The sequence below is a fragment of the Chrysemys picta genome, chromosome 2 (assembly GCF_011386835.1).
Source record: "Chrysemys picta bellii isolate R12L10 chromosome 2, ASM1138683v2, whole genome shotgun sequence".
In the NCBI taxonomy this organism is placed as follows: Eukaryota; Metazoa; Chordata; order Testudines; family Emydidae; genus Chrysemys; species Chrysemys picta.
In genome coordinates, this window is record NC_088792.1 from 187,472,888 (window position 1) to 187,481,669 (window position 8,782).

An 8,782-nucleotide genomic window follows, 5' to 3' on the forward strand; every position below is an offset into this window, starting at 1 on the left:
CCCGTAGCATCTGCTGCACTCTGTGATCTTCCATTTCAGGGTAACCAACCAGTGGATACATGTAGTCAGCGACCCACTGGCCACACCCACAATGCACTGTCTACTCTCCCTTCGAATAATCCCCTCTTTATTTACAAAGAGAAACCAGCTGAGGAGACATGTTCAGTAGAACCTCAGTAGTTCTGTTGCACCGAGGATCTGCCATATCCATGGAGGCAAGATTTCCCCCGTAAGTGGAAGTTCACTAGATCTACAATGCACTTTGCACATTGCAAAGCACTGAAATAATCTGATTCTATTTCATCATATAATATTTACAGAAAATGACCTTTAATAAGTCGACGTTAAGTCCTATTGATTTCAATGGGACTACTCATATGCTTCAGTACTTTGCTGAACAGGGATGTGTTTATTCGTGTCCTTCAGTGTTTTGCTAGATCAGGGCCTTAACTCTCAAAACTGATTGTTGTCATTCTGACAACAACACGGAATCACAACAATAATAACTGAGTTTTCACAGTGTTTCATGGAAGGCAGTAAACAAGCAATCATGCCTTACGCGTACAGAGATGCACTGTTATCCACATACACATTCATTCATCTGAGGAACAAGCTGTGCTCATGTTGCATGACAACAGACAGAAAGCTCAATAGCTAAGAAAACTATAAACGTGCTATACACGGGGACGTCCCTACCCATGTGCAAAGTACGCAGCTGCGTAGGGCACCAGGAAATTTGGGGCACCACATTTCCTGGTGCCCTACGCAGCTGCGTAGTGCTCCAGCCCCTGCTCTGCCTCTTCCCCATGGCCCCCGCCCCTGCTCTGCCCCAGCCCCGCCCCCACTCTCCTGAGAACATGGTAAGTGGAGCGATGCATCCCCATCCTGCTCCGCTCCCCTGGTTCCCAGCCGCGCCGCCAGCGAGTGCTGGGTGGCGGTTCCTTCCTCCCCCCAAGGCTGGGAGCCAGGGAAACAGAGCGGAGCAGGCTAGGGCTGGTTTCCCTCCAGACTCCCCCCCACAGAGGCTTGGGGCCCCACACAACCCCCCCATGGGGGGGCTGCGTAGGGCACGAAATTGGCTAGGGACGGCCCTGGCTATATATGATATGTAAGTTATTGTAGTCTTTAATAATTTTCTACAGGACATAACCAACCACAGTTCCATCATATTTCCAAGGGGAAAAGGTTCATCAACCAAAATAATGATCCCTTTCCTTTCACTCTTCTCCTGCCTCTTTGTCTTTCTGGCTGTCTTTCTATTATCATGTATTATATTGCTTTCTTAATCTAGTTTTCCATTACTTTGATATCAGAGATAATTCTGCACCATGATATTGCACTATTTTATATGGTTAAACACCAGCTCTATGATGCTGTTGACATGTTTATATGCTAGGAGGCTAATTCTGATCATATACCAGTTTAACTCCACTGACATTACTCCTGATTTACACTGGTATAAATGGGTTTAAAAAGTCGCTGTTAAAAAAAATTCTGAAACAAGTGGTATTGACTAACCTTAAAGTTACAGTGACTTTACAAGACCAGTTTATAAAGACCTCAACAAAGAAACATAGCTGAAAAAAAAGCTAATTTAGCAGCACCCCTGAGTCATCTCTAAATGTGAGTAGTTCAGTATCCTTGCAGGCTCTGGTGGGCTATTTATTGACTATGTCCTACTATGTCCTATTATTGCAGTGAAAACCCTCTGATACAAGAGGATGTGAAAAGGTGGGATTTTTTTCTTTTTTTATAGAGGTCCACCTTGCTGATTACATATTTTCTACTGTAAAATTTCTTTTTCTTCAAATGGCTGTTAGTTGCTAAACGGATCTACGATGACAGCTATATTTCTCTTCAAATAAAAGTATTTCTTGTCTTATTGATTTTATTCTGGGAGCAGAAAAGCGTTTTTATGACTTTTTAAAATGTTTTCAGCACATGAAATTGGGGAGAGAAAGGGTGTCTACACTGTAATGTAAGCCCAGTATTTGAACTCAGGCTCAAGTTTAACCCCCCGCTTCTGTCCACATATAAATTGCAGTAACCCAAGGCTTGGACCTAGGGTCTGAGGACCCCACAGGAGGTGGAGGGTCTGGGCTGGAATCAAGCCAGGACCCAGGCTTCAAGCCCTGTTTCTTTGTAGTGTTTAGATGCAGTCCCACTGGACTTGTGCTCGGGGAGTTGGCCACAATCCCATGGGCCGACTTTCTGTCCTCTGGACAGTCAAGTTTTCCTACACTGCACCACAAACAAAGGGATAGAGCAGACACTTTTTGGGAAGGTGCTAGGAAGTCTGGGATATGGGTGGTTGGACTCAGAACCACATAATACACCGTAGATATTGGAGCCCCAGGTTGGGTCCTAGGGTTCAACAATTCTTAACCTGGTGTTATAAAGAATGTAGATGCTCAAACCCTAGGTTAACAAACCCAGGGTCTGCTAACGCGAGTTCTACTAACCCTGGGTTTACAGTGCAGTGTAGACATACCCAAAGAAGGTGCTGCATAAAGGCCTGATCCAAATTGCTTTGAAGTTAATATAAAGCTTCCCATTGACTTTCAGTGGGCTTTGGATCAAATCCTAGAAGCTAGGATAGAAAGATTTAGAGACAGTGGGAGTTTTCCATTGAATTCAATTGAGGCCAGGAATCCTCCCTTTAATTCTTTTGGGTAAATAAACAGTCTTGCTCCTGGGTCATAAGGGTTTGAGATGCACATAGGAAATGTGGTTAGAGACTGTGATAGGTTTGGGCTTTTTGATTGCACAAGCACCAAGTAAAATAAAACTGAAACGCTACAGACATTTCCTGCTTGTTTGTTGTTTGTTCACTCTGGGCCTTGTGGGGAGTTTCTTGCTAGCTGCACAGACACTGACTCTGCTTCACAGTACAACTGAGAAATACAGACTTTAGTGTTATATCTGGATCCAGCAGAGAAGGAGACTATGGCCTGGTCTACATTATGAGTTTAGGTCAAATTTAGCAGCATTAAATCGAACTAACCCTGCACCCGTCCACACAACAAAGCCATTTACTTCGACATAAAGAGCTCTTAAAATCGATTTCTGTACTCCACTCTGACGAGGGGAGTAGTGCTGAAATTGACATTGCCAGTTCGAATTAAGGTTAGTGTGGACGAAATTCGACGGTATTGGCTCCGGGAGCTATCCCACAGTGCACCATTGTGACCACTCTGGACAGCAATCTGAACTCAGATGCACTAGCCAGGTAGACAGGAAAAGCCCCGCGAACTTTTGAATTTCATTTCCTGTTTGCCCAGCGTGGAGAGCACAGGTGACCACTCAGAGCTCATCAGCACAGGTAACCATGCAGTCCGAGAATCGAAAAAGAGCACCAGCATGGACCGTATGGGAGGTACTGGATCTGATCGCTATATGGGGAGAGGATTCAGTGCTAGCAGAACTACGTTCCAAAAGACGAAATGCCAAAACATTTGAAAAAATCGCCAAGGGCATGATGGAGAGAGGCACAATAGGGACTCATATCAGTGCCGCGTGAAAGTTAAGGAGCTCAGACAAGCCTACCAGAAAACCAAAGAAGCAAACGGAAGGTCTGGGTCAGAGCCGCGGACATGCCGCTTCTACGCTGAGCTGCATGCAATTCTAGGGGGGGGCCGCCACCACTACACCACCCCTGACCATGGATTCCGAGGTGGGGGTAATCTCAGCCATGCCTGAGGATTCTGCGGGCGGGGAAGATGAGGAGGAGGAGGAGGACGAGCTTGCGGAGAGCTCACAGCACTCCATTTTCCCCAACAGCCAGGATCTTTTTCTCAGCCTGACTGAAGTACCCTCCCAACCCTCCCAAGGCGGTATCCCAGACCATGAAGACATGGAAGGGAATTCTGGTGAGTGTACCTTTGTAAATATAAAACATGGTTTAAAAGCAAGTGTTTTTTAATGATTAATTTGACCTGAGGACTTGGGATGCATTCGCAGCCAGTACAGCTACTGGAAAAGTCTGTTAACGTGTCTGGGGACGGAGCGGAAATCCTCCAGGGACATCTCCATGAAGCTCTCCTGGAGGTACTCCAAAAGCCTTTGCAGAAGGTTTCTGGGCAGTGCAGCCTTAATCCGTCCTCCATGGTAGGACACTTGACCACACCATGCTAGTAGCAAGTAATCTGGTATCATTGCATGACAAAGCCTGGCAGCGTATGGTACCAGTGTTTGCTGGCATTCAAGCAACACCTGTTCTTTATCTCGCTGTGTTATCCTCAGGAGAGTGATATCGTTCATGGTAACCTGGTTGAAATACGGAAATTTAATTAAAGGGACAGAGGTGGCCATTCCTACTGGGCTGTTTGCCTGTGGCTGAAAAGAAAACCTTCCCTGCAGTTAGCCAAGTGGTGGGGGCGGGAGTGGGGGCATTGGCGCTGAGCTTTTCGCTTCTGGCTAGCAGGGATCTTCCCTGATGCCAGCCACGCAGTGGGGGGAGGGATAAAGCGATCATCCCAGAGAATTGGATGGGTGGGGGGCGTGAGTTTGGTTTCTGCTGCTGCACGTTAACAGGAAAACCGCAGCACTCAACGGGCTTTGCTTGGTATGGGACAGGAGGGCGCTGCTTTTATGAAGGTTGCAGAAGCCGAAAGACAATGGCTTACCATGGCTGCATGCAAGCCAAATTCTGTTGCCCGGACCTGCGTCTGTGATCTCTAACACCAAAGCCGCAGGCACTCAATATAAGATGCAAAATGCGACCTTGTACCGAAATCACATGTGCTATGTAATGTGAATAGTGTTGTTCACCGTGAAAGAGTATAAGCATTGTTCTGTAAAATGTATCTTTTTAAATACTTCTCTCCCTTTTTTCTCTCCCGCACTGCAAATTTTTCAAGCCTCCCTCCTCCGTCCCGAAGGCTATCTCAGATAAGGCGGCAAAAAAACCGCACGCGAGACGAAATGTTCTCAGAAATCATGCAATTGACCCGCGATGAAAGAGCTCATCTGAATGAGTGGAAGGACACGGTATCACAGTACAGGAAAGCTGCCAGTGAACGTGAGGCCATGAGGGATGAACATGAGGAGAGGAGGGACGCTCGAGATGAGAGGTGGCAGGATGCAACGCTGGGGCTGCTGCGTGAGCAAACGGACATGCTCCGGCGTCTGGTGGAGCTTCAGGAACAGCAGCAGGATCACAGACTGCTGCTGCAGGCCCTGTATAACCATCCTCCCCCCCACCATGTTCCATAGCCTCCTCACCCAGACGCCCAAGAATGCGGGGGGGAGGCTCCGTGCACCCTCCCACTCCACCCCAGTGGACAGCCCAAGCAAAAGGCTATCATTATTTTGAACTTTTGAAGTGGCCTTTTCCTTCCCTCCTATCCTCCTCCCAAACCCCACCCGAGCTACCTTGTCAGTTCTCTCCCTATGTTTATAATCAATTAATAAAGAACACATGATTTTTAAACGACAGTGACTTTATGTCCTTTGAAAGCAAGCTGTGATCGAAGGGGGGAGGGTGGGTTGCTTACAGGGAATGAGTCAATCAAGGGGGTGGGTTTTCACCAAGGAGAAACAAACAGAACTTTCACATTGTAGCCTGGCCAGTCATGAAACTGGTTTTCAAAGCTTCTCTGATGCGCAGCGCTTCCTCGTGTGCTCTTCTAATCGGCCTGGTGTCTGGCTGCGCGTAATCAGCGGCCAGGCGATTTGCCTCAACCTCCCACCCTGCCATAAACATCTCCCCTTTACTCTCACAGAGATTGTGGAGCACACAGCAAGCAGCAATAACAATGGGAATTTTGGTTTGGCTGAGGTCTGAGCGAGTCAGTAAAGTGCACCAGCGCGCTTTTAAATGTCCAAATGCACATTCCACCACCATTTGGCACTTGCTCAGCCTATAGTTGAACAGGTCCTGACTACTGTCCAGGCTGCCTGTGTATGGCTTCATGAGCCATGGCATTAAGGGGTAGGCTGAGTCCCCAAGGATAACTATAGGCATCTCAACATCCCCAATTGTTATTTTCTGGTCTGGGAAGTAAATCCCTTGCTGCAGCCGTTTAAACAGATTAGTGTTCCTGAAGACACACGCATCATGAACCCTTCCCGGCCACCCCACGTTGATGTTGGTGAAACGTCCCTTGTGATCCACCAGTGCTTGCAGCACCATTGAAAAGTACCCCTTGCAGTTTATGTACTCGCTGCCCTGGTGCTCCGGTGCCAAGATAGGGATATGGGTTTCATCTATTGCCCCACTACAGTTAGGGAATCCCATTGCAGCAAAGCCATATACTATGACCTGCACATTTCCCAGAGTCACTACTTTTGGTAGCAGCAGTTCAGTGATTGCTTTGGCTACTTGGATCACAGCAGCCCGCACAGTAGATTTGCCTACTCCAAATTGATTCCCGACTGACCGGTAGCTGTCTGGCGTTGCAAGCTTCCACAGGGCTATCGCCACTCGCTTCTCAACTGTGAAGGCTGCTCTCATCTTGGTATTCTGGCGCTTCAGGGCAGGGGAAAGCAAGTCACAAAGTTCCATGAAAGTACCCTCATGCATGCGAAAGTTTCGCAGCCACTGGGAATCGTCCCACACCTGCAACACTATGCGATCCCACCAGTCTGTGCTTGTTTCCCGGGCCCAGAATTGGCATTCCACAGATAGAACCTGCCCCATTAACAACATGATCTCCAAAGCGCCGGGACCCGTGGTTTGAGAGAATTCTGTGTCCATGTCCATGTCCTCATCACTCTCGTTGCTGCGCTGCAGTCGCCGCCTCCTCCTCACCTGGTTTTGCAGGTTCTGGTTCAGCATAAACTGCATGATAATGCGCGAGGTGTTTACAATGTTCATGACTGCTGTCTTGAGCTGAGCGGGCTCCATGCTTGCCGTGGTATGGCGTCTGCACAGTTCACCCAGGAAAAAAGGTGCGAAATGGTTGTCTGCCATTGCTTTCCTGGAGGGAGTGGGAGAATGTACGCAGAACCACCCGTGACAATGTTTTTGGACCCATCAGGCATTGGGATCTCAACCCAGAATTCCAATGGGCGGGGGAGACTGCGGGAACTATGGGATAGCTACCCACAGTGTGCAATGCTCCGAAAGTCAACGCTAGCCTCGGTACATGGATGCACAACGCCAAATTAATGTGCTTAGTGTGGCTGCATGCACTCGACTTTATACAATCAGTTGCCAAAAATCAAATTCTGTAAATTTGGAGTAATCCCGTAGTGTAGACATATACCCACATAGCTGAGCTGATAGAAACAGCTGTCTGCTGTGGTAGCTTTTATTGGTCAGGCAGCAAAACTGAAACCAACATGAAAGTGAGGCTTGGGACGGGGAGAGTCCTCAAATATTTAAAGGGACAGGACATCATGTTCCTTCAAAAAGTTTTCCAAACACACACACATTACTGTTTACATGACTAACATGAAACACTATAGAACCTAACTAAAAGTTGTGTGTGGACTACTGCAGACTCTTGAGTTGCAAGGGATTATTCTGCCCTGGAATAGCAACTCACTAATTAAACAATTTATAAATTCAGGTGCACAACTGTTTTTTCATACTCTCTTGGGCTAATGTGGTGATGGTGGTGTGGCAGTGTCCTGAACAACAGCCTTCTCAGTGAGTGTAGTTTGTGCCCAACAGCCACACAGAAATTCCTTACGTTTCCATGGTTCTTTGTCTCACCAATTCATGAGATGAACTGCTCAGTTCACGCTTAAGCCCAAAGAATCCTTCTCTGCAGTTTCCATTGCAACTGCTACTTCAACAGCTTTCTTGCATGTCCGTGCTGATACAGTCCCTAACTTCTTCCAGACCTGGTCCTTGTGTAATTCAGAGGCTAATTGGTCACATGAGGCATCACTTAATATTTGTCTGAATTGACAATATTCTGACAACTTCCTTAGAGCAGCAATGAACTGTGCTACTGCCTCTCCACTTCCTGATGCCACTGATGGAACCGATAGTGTTCTGCTGCCATTGATAGGATAGGAGAAAACTGTTCCTGCATTGTTGCAGTAATTACAGCGTATGTGGCAATTCCAGGCACAGTTGAAGACAACAGGTCACGCAGTAGTCCACGTGCCTTTCGACCCATCACTGTCAGCAAGATGGAAACTCATTGTCCATCTGCAGCAACTTGCTCGAAATGTTTGAGGTACACCACCCATGATTTGTGGTTGTCATCAAATTCACCAATGCTGCCCACAAAAATTGCCAATTCTCTGCTCTCCTGTTGGATGTCATGCCTACTGAATGTCTTCTCTGGGACAGGGAAATCCTTTTTTTGTAACCGCACTATCTGCATCAGTCACCCTCTGTTGGCTGTGTGTTTACATCGCAAACTGCAGAATTCCTCCTTTGGCTGTACTTGGACTGCCTCTGCTGCTATAGACCCTCAGTGCAGGCTAAGCTGTTTGTCTCTCTGCCTGCCCATGTGGTCAATCAATATGGTTCCTCCTCGCCCCCGCTTTGTCTCTGCACTTGCTAGGCAGCAATGGCAGAAAACTCCTCTTGTGTTCTGCCATTAATTGCCAATTTCCTCCTCTCCGCTTTTGTTTGAACAGCTCTGTCAGTAACTGCAGAGTCCTTCTACTTTGTTCTATAGTTGTTTGCCTACTTCCCCTCTCTTGCTGGATGGCTCAGACTACCCCAGCAGCAGTCTGTCACCTTGTGCCTCTAGGTGAACTTTTCCCTTTTTTTAAATCGTATTATTTGTTTACTGCTTCATCTTCTGTCAGAGGCAGCACTGGACACTCGTGGGATAAAAATCCTGCATCACCAAATATTATATGTGGACCCAGCAGA